Below are 13,492 nucleotides of genomic sequence, written 5' to 3'. Positions count from 1 at the left end.
AGAAAAAAAAAACCCGCATAGTTTGCTTTAAAAGTAATGAATGGAATTTTTAACAGTATTGTATACATATTTTTCAATGTATTCGTTCTCTGTATGTCTTAGAATTTACAAAAAAATTATTAACTTGTTTGTTATTTATACTTTTTGCTTTAGAGAGGCAGGAAAAGAGAGAATAAATTTTAAACATTTGTTTTCTCTGTTATTTAACATTTGTTGTTCATTTCAAGTACATAATTTATGATTTTTACGAGCTTGTAATAATGCTTCTTAAATTTAGCTAATAATTATGCAGTCCATAGTGTATGAAAGCGCCAATCATTTAACATGTTTGGTGAAATACTTGCCAGTCTGCATATCCGTCTACTGGCTGAGTTTGGTGAGATTCTTGTACTCTCATGTGCAACTCTGCTACATTTTGTATTCTCAATTTCAGGCTTCATTTTCCACCCTCTGATATCAAACTGAAAAACCTCCTGATCCTTTTATAATGGTTAATATAATCAAGAAAAGAGTTCTTTGTCAGAAACTAGTTGTTTTATTATGATCATGTAAAGTCTTTGAAAATTAATTTGCATTTTGTTAATATATATATTGCTTAAAAATATTGTTCCTAGTGCTTAAGAAGTACTTAAAAGGTTCTTATTTCTTGTTGAAGCATTTGGCTCTGCACCCTGATTTATATAAAGTATGGGTTCACAACCTGCATCCCGTTGCAGCTTTTAAATACGATGATTTTTGTTTTTTGAAGAACAAAAAAACCGACAAGTTAGAATTGCTCATTTGAGTTATCACTTTTTGATGCCATTAATTCTATGTTGTTTCTTGATTGCTTTTTTTCGCAGTTATTGCTGCAAAATTCCGCATGCTTTTAGTTATAAATTTTTCAATGTGTAAATGCAGAGCGACGATGGCTCAGGGGATAAAGCGTTCGCCTTCCAATGAGGTGCTCACCAATCATACGGCTTGCACCGACCACTGTGCTGAGATGAAATATTCTCAGTGGTAGACGGATCATGGGTTAGAGTCTCCTTGCAGTCAGCCTAACCGTGGGATGTTCTCGTGGTTTTCCTTTCCATGTAACGCAAATGTGGGTTTGCTCCATCAAAAAGTCCTCCACGAAGACAAATTTCTCCCAATCCCTTGTCTTCAGAAATGGGTTCAAAATTACAAGGCTACGGCTATAAGAGAATTGTAACAAAATTTTGTTTCATATGAACTTTTCAATCATTTACATGTGGTGTTATGGAATTTTAAATGAGATTTATGAAACAGAGATCATACATCAAAACATAAACTTAGCAACCACAAGGTGTGTAGCGTTTTTTAAAAAGTGCTTGCATGACAATTTTCAATCACAATTTTCTCTGCAGCATTTATCAGAAACTAGTTATTTCATCATCATTATGTAAAGTTTCTGAAAATGTTTCCAAATTTATTGACTTCATGTTTATAAATTAAGAACTTTAAACGATAGAAAAAAAATAATTTTTATTACTGCTCAGATCCTAATTGTGTTTTTGTTTTTGAAATGTGATTAAAAATATTTGACTGCTTAAAAGGTGCTTATTTTTCGTTGAAAAATCTGGCTACGCACCCTGTAACAAAAAATTTTGACCCTCGAATATTTTATGATTTCTTACTGTAAACAGTTGTATCTCCTCAGTGCCAAATTTAATAATTGCTTGAAAACGATAAATATTGGTTACACGATATTTTTATAATTAGCATTTATCTTGGCTAACTAAATTATTTTCATTTGTTTATTTATATTCGTTACGATAAATATTATAGGGTAGTTTTCAAACAGTGGACAGGGTTGCAAAAGAAGACTAAAATGCGACTATTTGCAACTATTTTCGGTCTGAGACAACTATGGCAACTTTTTGCCTGAAAAGGCTAAAAAAAGCAACTATTTTTCTGGAACAGGAGACTGTTTAGAAACTTTTCTGTACTGCTAGCAATGTTTTTTTTTAACAAAACTTAGTTTGACAACCTGCGGCCCTCAGGCTTCTAAACACAATGAATTTTTGTCCCCCCCCAAAAAAAAGCAAAATATTTAAAAAATTTTGAATTGCAAATTTGAGTCGTCACTTTTTAATGCACTCAATTTGCTCAGATTCCATTCTAAGTCTGTTTTGTTTCTCGATCGCCTTTTCAATGGTTATTGCTACAAAATTCTGCATGATTTAAAAAAAAAAATATATTTTTAATACGATATTACTATCAGCGAATTTGAGTAACCACTTTTCATAACGTATATGTACATATATATATATAAATCCCATTCAGCATGAAAGGGCAAATAAACGTCAAAAATCCGTTTGTCCGTTATAAGGTTTTGGGCTTACGTTAAAATTACGTTTATTTCACGTGATGATTTTCACCATTTCTTTATTCATCAAAACGTATATGTTAAAATTACATTACTTTCACGTGATGATTTTCAAAAGTTCTTCATTCGTTATAAAACGTATCCGTTAAAAGGACGTTATTTTAACGGTATCAATGATTTAAATTTTTTTTTTTTACAAAAACTTCAATAAATAGCAAAAATAAAATTTAAGTATTTTGAAAAATGTATCAATCTTGTTTCTTTAATGTAGTATATATCTTCATTACTGAAGGAAAAAAAAACATACGTATCAAAAGACAGATAATAAGGAAGTCTCACAATTAGTTTCCGTAATAAAATTTAGTGTAGGAAGTTTTAAAATAATTGTTCTTATTAAAAAACGTTTTTACACAGAAAAAAATTGATTACATTTTGTTTTGAATCTTGAATTTTATAATCTAGAAATTGTTTCATAATAAAATCTTATATGAAAATCATATATAATAAAAAATACATATTAAAAATCCGTTTTTTAACGTGCACTTTTTATCCATTTTTCGACCGTTTTTTAAAGTTGTTATTTTAACGAAAAATTGACCTTTTGTTGCATAGTTATATTTACGTAAATGTTTTAGGATTATAAACGTAAATTGAATATTAAAAATGTTTCAAACAAAAAGGGTGAACCTGTGAGAGCCCATGAAAGATAATCTTTTACGTCTCTCTTGAATTCGAATAAACTGTACATTGCAGATTTTCATTACAATTCATATTAAATTTTTAAATACTTATAATTATTTTTGTTTCATTAAACTGGTTATAAATATTTGCTTGTTGATAATATTGAGTCGGCTCATTATCAGTAATTGACAAGGGAAATATGAGTTTTAATTCTTATATAACTAAACTATGATGAAAATTAAGAAATTTTCCAAAATACTGAATAAAGTAAAAATTTGCTACAACTTGACATGCAACGAACATAACGTAGAAACACATTACTTAAATTTAAATTATCTCAGTCTAGAACAAGAGTCGTGGTTTAGTGGTTACAGCGTTCGCCTGAAGGGTACGGCGTCCTAGGTTCGATCCTACTCTAGAGTGGGATGCTAATATGCGAATACTTATAATTATTATTATTCAAAGATCATGAATTAAAAAATTTATTTTTTTGTTATTATGTAAAAATTGATTCACTATTTTTTTTTATATTGTAATTATCGCTCACCATACGAGTTTATAAAAAATAATTTTAATATTATAATAATTATTTTCTACTTCAATCAACATGAAATAGAAACGATTATTTTTGCTTAACTATGTTAACATTTATTTATTAATTTCTTACTTTGCAATTATCGCTTACCCTGTATAAGTTTTTTCGAAATAATTACTAAGAAATGTGTCTACTTTTAAATTCCACGTTCTTACTGCATGAAAGAGACATTTACTTTATTTTAAAATACTGATTTAATTTTTTTTCCTTCCAAAAACTTCATAAATTATAAAAATAGAATAAAAGTATTTTGAAAAATTTATCAATCTTGATTCTTTAATGTATATAATATTTATTAATGAAAAAAAAATATACGTATCAAAAGACAGGTAAAAAGATAATTCTCATAATTAGTTTTCGTAATAAAATTTAGTGTGGGAAGTTTTAAAATATTTGTTATTAAAAGACGTTTTTACCCACAACAACATTTTTACAAATTTATTAAATTTGGCTTTGAATCTTTAAATTTGTAATCTTGAAATTGTTTAATTATAAAATCTTAATTGCAATAAATAAGTTATTTATAAAAATCATACATAGTAAAGAATAATATAAATTTATAAAATATAAAAAATAATATAAAATAGCATAAAATATAAATAATAATTGTAAGTTTTGTTGTAATGTCAGAAAAATAATTTTTTTCATAAGAGCAAGTAATGATAATTCTTTATTTCTTTGCAAAATATTATTTATGAGTGAGTTTTTGTGTATGTGAAATTGAAGCACTTTTAAAAATAGTTAGAGCGTTAGTTCGGTTTATTTTTCCGAACTTTCAGTTTTTGGCTTTCTTGCATTGAATAGTCTTTTTTTTTTTTTTCATATTGGGCAATAATGTTACATAACAGGGAATTTTAGTAAAATTTACCTAGGGACACAATGCTTGGAAGGTTTTAAATAGTTAATGAAGTTAAATAAATTGTTTTTAATTATTTAGATCATATAAATAAAAAAGAAAAGGATTTAAGTAAGGAAAAGAGAAAGTTCCTCAAAAATTGAAATTAAGACCTAAATTTTGCAATGCTAATACATAAACCCTAAAAAAACAAACCCACCTTTAAGAACAAAAAAAGAAGAGAGAAATTAAATATTTCTTTTTTCATATTTTGACATTAGTGCGACAAATTTTTTTCTATGTTTTTTTACCAAGATTTTTTCATTTAAACTTAGTTCCCGGTTAATAGGGGTTTTAAGGGCCATTCTAGTCCTTGACGGAGGCGATGCTCGATCCTCGACACCACCAAGTACATGCGATATATGTGCTATTAAAATCTGTGGAATCGAGAGGCCTGTGGTTAGTCGCATTGCTGTACCAAATGTACAGGGATCTGGAGAAAATTCCCTACCCCTTCAGAGATTTACAGGGTGGCCACCCACCTGGAAAACCTTGAAAACCTGGAATTATCAGGGAATTTTTTTTATACTGGAAAAATCAGGGAAATATGGATAAAAACTTGGAAATTTTAAAGAAAAGCTGGAAATTTTTTCTTTTATATTTTTTTAATTTCACTAATTTAAATTATTTGCTAATTTTCTTAATTTAAATTGTTTCATCCATTATACCCACATTTTTTAGACGGAAATGTGTTTCCAAACAGTTAAAATATCATCGACTTACTTTGCTTTCATCAAAATTTGCTCCATTATAACCCTGTTAAACTAGAATACAACATAAAATTCTCCCATGGTTGCTAAGCAAATGTAGAAACCTTTGATCTCTATGCAGACTATGGGACTGTGCAATTTAGGAAAGGCAAAGATTATGGTGGATGTGGAAGACGGGGTTAGAATATTTCCTTCGGTTTTTAAATTCTGTCCGTGGGTTTGTTCACACAATGATTCTAGTTTGTTTGCAATTGAGAGTGGTAATTTTTTCTATTTTGACAAAATGAGTCAAAATGTTTTTGTATCTTTAACTTTATTAAATTCTCTAAAAATTAGTTGGTTATAATTTAATAATAATAGATTTTATATTGCACTCTTTTTCTGAAAGCTTTTGAACTCCCATTCAAAGAAATCTGTAAATTATTTTTTCTCAGCAAACCAACCAATCACAACATTTCACCCATCACTAACAGCAGTGTTTGTCGACAAATTGTTACAATTCTTGCATTAATGCTAATTTTTTCTATTTCATTTTAACCTTTTATAGTATATTTTTATTTTGAAAAAAGTTTTTTGTTTAGAACTAACTGTATATTAATATCAAATTTTACGGTTTTGTTGGTAAATATTAGTTTTTGGATTCAAAAATTCGAATTGTATAGTTATCACAATATCAAAAGTTCGTAAATGTTGCTTGCATTCCAGAGATGATGTTTCAAAACTATTCCTCTTTTTTCCTAAAAAAGCTGACAATGACTAAGGAACATATAGGAAACATATTAAATGATGTATAAACATAAAATATAATTTTTTTTATTAATATGTGTTTAGTACAAAGAAGGGAAACGAAACTTAGTGTTTTACTTCTGCACTGTACAAGAGTCTAGTTGTTAAAACAAAAACAATTAACTATACTAAACTAAAAAACTATGTGTTTAGATTGGAATTCTTTAAATATTTTAATTTCATTTAAGAAAAAAAAGAATAAAATTTAAAGAATTTTATCTTTTTTCTTCTATAAATTAAACAACAAAAAGTTAGACAATTATACATTTGTGACATTTATTTTTGGATACTGAATCTCTTAAAATAATAATGCTAATTCAAAAAAAAAACATTGTTTAAAAATTTCACTTGAGATATTGGTTTTAAGAAAATATGGTCAATTAATTTTTTAAAATGCACTGTTAAGATAAAATACAGTTTACAGTACAGCTTTATATTGAAATGTAAATCCAGTGATTCACAAAAGTGTTGGTACACTTATGACTTTAAATGAAATAAGACTATTCGTTAATTAAAATGAATATTTCAGAATGGATATTTAATAATAAAAAAATATATTCTATTCTTATCAAGACTGCATGGAATATTTTAAATACAAAGCAAAAGTTAATTTGTAAGAAATCAATCATCAAAAAGTAACAATCACTTTATCGCACAAAAGTCATTGTACACTTTCAAAAAAATCCCTGCCTATTAGTAAATATTCTAATTAGTAATATATTAGAATAGCTTTTATAAGTTTGTAAATAAATGTAACTATTTTTTTTTGTCTGAACAAATTCGAGCAGAATATTTTTTATAAAATTTTACAGAAACTGTTTCAACGCTCAATTGTAAATTTATGAATTTTTCCACAAATTTTATAATTTTAATCTCTGATATGAAGTCCTTCTTTTTAGCATTTTATTGCATATTACACATTTTATCGCATATTGCAATAGGACATAATATATTAATTTAACAATATTCATTACTGATTTACCTCTTATGATGACAAATAATCAACTATTGTTTTATTATGACCATGAGGCGTTTTTAAAAGATAAAAGAAAATATTACAGTGAAGCAAAAATTAAAATATAATTTTAATTTTAAAAAAAATATAATTTTGCTGTCTCAAATTTGATACTAAATTGCAAATAAATATATAAAAAATGAAATGAAAAATAATGAAATGAAAAAATTAAAGCAACAGATGATAATTTTAATTCTGAAATCGGAAAACATTTAATTTTTGTTGCTATTTCATTATTGATATCTTAAAAATAAACTTTTGCTTTGTTTTTAAAATATTCCATGCAGTTTTGCTTAAGGTTAGATTATACATCTTATTGTCTGAAATATTCATTTGAATTAATGAATTTTTATTGCCTATTTCAATAACAGTTATAAGTGAACGAAGACTTTCGGGAGCCACTATAATTATAAAAATGTATTAATATATAATCACCTGAAACGGTTTTCCTTTTTGCTTAATGAAAATATGTTAAACAATACCTATCCAAGGTCTTATTGGTCATTCTTTTTTTCCATTTTCTAGTTACACTTTGAGCAAAAACTAATTAAAGTAACACATTAAAAAAATTGTGTTCAATAAAAACAATATATTCTACAAGTTAAACGTATTTTTCTCCATGTCTTAATTTCCTAAAAATTAATGTTGTACCAAAACATTAAAAAACAAATAAAAAAATCTTGCAAAATTGTCAAAATAAATTATTTTTTTCAAGATGCTATGTTAAAAAAATAAGTTTTTAAATAAAATATTTTGTAATATAGACACTTTTTTTGTACACATCCTGCACTTTTTAAGAGAAAAGAAACACAGACCTGGAAGTTTAAGATAGTTACTTGGAAAACCTGGTAAAATAAGGAAAATTTGAGTGACCACCCGCTCATAAAAGTTGCCAAACCTGAAAAATGTTAAAAGTCTAATCAAAATAGAATTCTGAAAATATTTTTCATTATAAATCTAGCAATATTTTATATCTGATGCTGAAAAAAATATATAAAAATTTAAATTATAATATGTTTGATGATAGATAATTTTTAAAATGAGGAATAGTTTGTAACATTTTATGATTTTCAACTTTTTCGTTTTACAATATATTTTATGTTTTCTAATGTTATGTTTGTAACATGTTATGTCCATATATTAAACCATTTTATTTTGCATTTGAAATTTGTTAATGAAAACTTTTTCCTCTATTTTGTTTTCGAAATAAGACTGCAAAATTATCGGTGTAGGTGTCTATAATCAACTAAAAATATCCTAAGTTTAGATTTAGAAAACGTATTAATTTGAAAGAGAATCACTGTACTTTGTGTAAACTAGACCACTTTCTTTAGATCTGAAATCTTTTTTTTAATTTTTTTTTTATTAAAAGTATTTCTTTAGTTTTTTTTTTTAAATAATTAAAAATTTTTTTAAACTGTTTTAAATGTGGTGAGAAAATAATTAATTAAAAAATTAGTTTTTTAATTTCTCAGAATTTTTTTTTTATGTGGACCTCTGATGCCCAAATCTTCTATGCTTAATGCTTGCATATATTATGTCAAATATATTTTTGTACAAATTTTATTAAATTATTTATAATTAATGGAGATAATTAAATTGCAAATTCTTTTACCAAAACTTATATTTTGGTTATTATAATTAAAAATATTTAAAGATTGTCATTTCATTTCAAAATTTAGAACTGGTGGTCATCAGTGGGGTTCTCCAAAAATATGTTCTGAAACTGGTGGTGTGAACTGGAGTCCAAATACACCTGTGTCAAACTATGTTGGTGTGCCACAGAATGTACCACCTGTGGTAAGAACAATATTTTTATAAAAATTGATTTTAATATCTTTTCAAGATTGCTAAAATTTTTTATTTTTAAAAAAAATGAAACAAACTTGTATTTTTGCCCTCTATGTTACCTTACTTGTTAGGCATGAATTTATACTTACTAAAGCTTATATCAAGTTTAATTGAGTTTGAATAAGTGCAATTTCAAGAATGATAATTATAGCATGTTTCTTGTAAAAATGTAATGTTACATTAACTTGCATATTGTATGACTTTAAAAAAAGTGTTTATAAAATTTTGTTCGATTTGTTAAGATGTTTGTGCACTTCAAATTTCAGAAACATTTTTCACTTTCGTCCTCAGAAAAAGCTATTTCTTTTATTTTCTAACAGTTATTGATATGACCTCTCTTCAGAACTCCTGAGGGCTGAAATTAGTCTTGAGAAAACGCAAGAGACCAGAATGCCATAGGACAATTAATATCTTTCCAATTTGATTTTTGAATTTATCAAGAAAAAAAATTATTTCTTCTTTAAAAAATTAAACAAACATACCTGCCAAGTCCTGTATTTTACGATCTCCTGTTTACCCATATGTTCTCAAATTTCTCCGTATTTGTTCAAGAAATTTAAGAAAAAAAATTTGGTGATAAAATATCCACTGATGGCAAAAATAATTATCTTATTACTCAACAGATGATACTATTGCTAGTACTGTAGTATGCTGAATGTTAATAGTTTAAGAAGAGGCCGGGATAGCCTGGTTGGTGGGGCACTAGGCCCATGTCCTAGAGTTTGTGGGTTCGATCCCAAACCGACCGAAGACTCCCCGTGTAGTGAATGGTGACTGCATGTTAAATCTGTCGAGTTGCAAAGTCCTACGTGTTCCCATAACAAATCAATATCTCTGGGGGTACTGATCCAGGAGCTCCCTCGTCTTCTGGATTGGGATCAAAATTACAAGAATACAGAGTTGAACATTGGCAATCGTAAGCCCAGAATTGGGTCAGCTGTTCAAATAAAATAGTTTAAGTATTTATAAATAATGGTTTTAAAAATCTTCTTTAGATTAAGATTTGTATGCATATTTTTTACTTCACTAAATGTAAGTGCTTATATTATTTCTAAATGTGAATTTTTACTTTTTGACTTACATAATTATGCATCATGTGTCAAAACTTTACTCATAGCCTAAGAAATGTTGCTAGTAAAATCTCCGTTATTTATTTCTCCAATGTGGACAGATATGAACAAATATTTTTGGTTAAAAATTATTTAAAATAATATGTACTTTATTATTACTTTTATTACATTATAATGAAACTATTATTTGTTGTAAATTGCAAAATAATCAAATAATGATGTGACACCGCAATGGAAGAATTGGACGCATAATACTTCCAACGTCTTCCGTGTTGGATCTACTTCAGTTTCTTCGTCGTCCTCCTCTTTTTTGAAATTTTGAAAGAATTAAAATGAAATGCTCAAATTGGGAATCTCTCTATTCTAAAAAAAAGTTTTTTCAGTTAATTTTGTCCCCTGAAAAACTTTTTAACTACGTGATGAAAATCTAAGATTAAGGAATCAATTCATTCAGAATCTTTCAGGGAAGACATTTAGGGCATTCAAATCTTTTACATAATTTTAAATTTTTATTTATTTTAGTTTTAAAGCACGATTTTGCAGTTAATAATGAAGAATAACCGCCGTTCAGAACAGCCAATCACATGTCTGAAAACGGCAAGCTTAAAAAAGCGATTTACAAGTCTGAATTTTCTTTTTCAGAGATGCAACCAATCACAAAATAGTTAGAATTTCATTCTTCAGTTTTACAACATCTCAACTTATTTCGTATTGATATATTGATTAATCTGATTATTTGTTTTCTAAAACGTTAATTCGTAAGTTTAATCTGGTTTTAAATATTGTATATAGAGAAATATTATAACATATATATATAATGTCAAATTTATAAATGTATTTAGCGTAAAGAAAATGCTATTGGTGCATTGTTTATTTTAATTCCGCAAAATTAATGTTTTCATTTATAGTTATTTTGCTGAATATTAAAATATTTTTTTAAAAATTACCCTGTTCTTAACAATATTGCTTATTGAAAAATATTATAGTGTTTGCATATATATATATATATATATATATATATATATATATATATATATATATATATATATATTGAATTAAATGTGTTAAAAATATATTCATTTCTTTGGGACAAAGTCTGTATTATTGTGATTATCATTTTTTTTAAACAAGTTTCATATTAAGATTATATCTGCACATTGATGTTAATTTCTGACAATTTTGGCTCATTTAGAGAACAAATAGGACATAGAAGGAACTGTAGTCAACGAAAAAAAGTGACATTGATATTGACACACTGCTTATTCTGCATTTAAGAAAATTAATTCTTTTCGATGATAACTGTTAATATTCAGTTTAATATTGAAATATATGAAATCAAAGCATTCTTGGTTTTGCGAAGCAAACCAAGCAAGAATTGCGAAGCAATTCTCCGGGGGTTGGCGAGCGTCAGCGAGCAGGGGGCGGAGCCCTCTAGTTTTTAAAAAAGAAAATTTATAGAGTTAGGAATAAAAGTTTGTGATATATAGAGATATGAATGGTTCTAAGAAAAAATTATTGTTTTTCAGCAAATGGTGTTTATTTTAATCTTTATTTTTTAATGGCTTTTATTTTTCATGTTGTGTAGCGTTTTTAAAATGTGCTTAAATGTACTTATCTCGATTTTAATTTTTTTTAAAGCCCTTAAAGGTGCTTTTTTCTTTGAGTATTTTTAAAAAGTGCTTTTGAAAAAGAGATTTTTTTCTTTACTATGTCGATTTTCGGCATGTATTTTGCAAAATCGCGGTTTTCACCTTGTTCTATTCAACGTTTTCACATTTTATTCAACCACAATCCATTTCGGCCTATCGTTTGTCCAATAGCGTATGAAAGCAGCTATCATTTTACATGTTTAATGAAATACTTGCGAAACCGCATGTTCGTCTCCTGACCTGAGTTCTTGGAGATTCTAGCACTCTCATGTGCAACTCTGCTGCATTTTGCTAGATATTCTCAATTCCAGGCTTCATTTTCCACCCTCATTTTTCGGACCGAAAAATCTCTTGATCTTTTTATGGTGGCTAATATAATCAAGAAAAGACTTCTTTGTCAAAAACTAGTTATTTTATCACGATCATGTAAACTCTTTGAAAATAATTTTGCATTTTGTTAATGTATGCTTAAAAATATTTTTTTAGTGCTTAAAAAGTTCTTAAAAGGTGCTTATTTTTTGTTGAAAGATTTGGCTATGCACCCTTTTTTTGTTTTGATTGCTGTAAAAAATATCTATAAATATTTTTTTAAGAAAAAATAAACAAGTCATTTTTATAATATGGGGACCAATCTCATGGAAAAATGCATAAAAAGTTTAAGATTATATTATCAAATTCGAAACACATTTTTTGGAGTAACAAACTGGCTCATGTGAACGTGAATAAATATTTCTTAATTATTCCCTTGTATTTTAATGTAAGCCAATTTCTTATTCACACCCATTTTGAATATATGTGTAAACTAAGTTCTCTAGCAAAGTTTGTCTCAAAGTAGTGAAGTAGTCACTACAATTCAAAAATAGTTTGTAGTCAGTTCATTTTTTAAAAAAATAGTTGTAGTTAACTGCATTTGTAGCAAGTTGTAGTTGTAAATTCTGTGTAGTTGCAGTGAACTACAAAAATAATGTGGTTTTTCAAACTACTGGCTGAAACTCATGCTAATCATACATTGATGAATCTGATTAATTTAAACTTAGACTTCATTTCAAAAATTGAAATATATTATGTCAGAATATTTTGTCTTAATTCTCAGGGGTCTGTTTAGAAGAAATTTGGGTCCGTTAATGGACCCTTCACAAAATAATTTGTCTTTTAATCGGACCCTTCACAAGTGACACTCGAAAGACGTTTGTGTATTATTGTAAATGGGCAGGAAAAATTGACTGATGCTGAGTGTTTTGTTAATCATGTTTTTCTGCTTTAATTCTAAGGCTAAATTTGATCTAATTTCAATTATATTAGATCCCTTAACTTCTTCGAAGTCAAAAAAAATTTATAAATTCGAAATGTATTATTGTAAATGGGCAGGGAAAATTGTCTGATGCTAAGTGTTTTGTTAATCATGTTTTTCTGCTTTAATTATAAGGCTAAATTTGATCTCATTTCATTTATATTAGATCCCTTAACTTCTTCGAAGTAAAAGAAAAATTTATAAATTCAAAATGTAGTATTCAAAGAAAATATATCTACTTCTACAAACATCGAGTGTACATTCTTATTGATATTAAAGGATATTTTTTTGTAAATAATTGAGCAATATATTATTCATAAAATTTATTGATAAAATATTATGTAAATAAAAATTAACTTATATCAATTTTTAAAAAAAACTATTGTAAATTTAAGAATTGTTTAAGTTTACTTAATGTGCAACACAATAAGAGTGATACATAACTAAGTTATGTTATTTAAAATGTGTTCATTGAAATTATTAAAAATGTGAGTGATTTTGTTTCCATTATTTGTCCAAAATGAATATTCTTTGTTGTGCAGTATAGGCTAAATACCAAATATTTGTATGTTGCATCTCTAATTTAGTAGCAGCAATAGCTGTTTATTTTTGAAAAT

General features: G+C 26.9%; 1 long non-coding RNA gene across 5 annotated transcripts in view; it reads left to right on the top strand.

Moving 5' to 3' along the window:
- LOC147816998 (uncharacterized) overlaps positions 1-13,492 on the top strand; it is a 42,388-nt gene that overhangs the window by 21,125 nt on the left and 7,771 nt on the right. Inside the window, exon 6 of one of the 5 annotated variants that reach the window (XR_015429795.1) lies at positions 8,697-8,814. The exons of the other annotated variants lie outside the window; for them this stretch is intronic. This is a non-coding gene — a long non-coding RNA (uncharacterized LOC147816998). The remainder of the gene's footprint in view (positions 1-8,696; positions 8,815-13,492) is intronic. 5 annotated transcript variants of the gene reach the window in all.

This window comes from Parasteatoda tepidariorum, chromosome 1 (assembly GCF_982258835.1).
Source record: "Parasteatoda tepidariorum strain Cologne lab strain chromosome 1, Ptep-v5.0, whole genome shotgun sequence".
Classification (NCBI taxonomy): domain Eukaryota; kingdom Metazoa; phylum Arthropoda; class Arachnida; order Araneae; family Theridiidae; genus Parasteatoda; species Parasteatoda tepidariorum.
The sequence above is the reverse complement of the archived record's forward strand: the minus strand, read 5'-3'. Positions and strand labels throughout refer to the sequence as shown.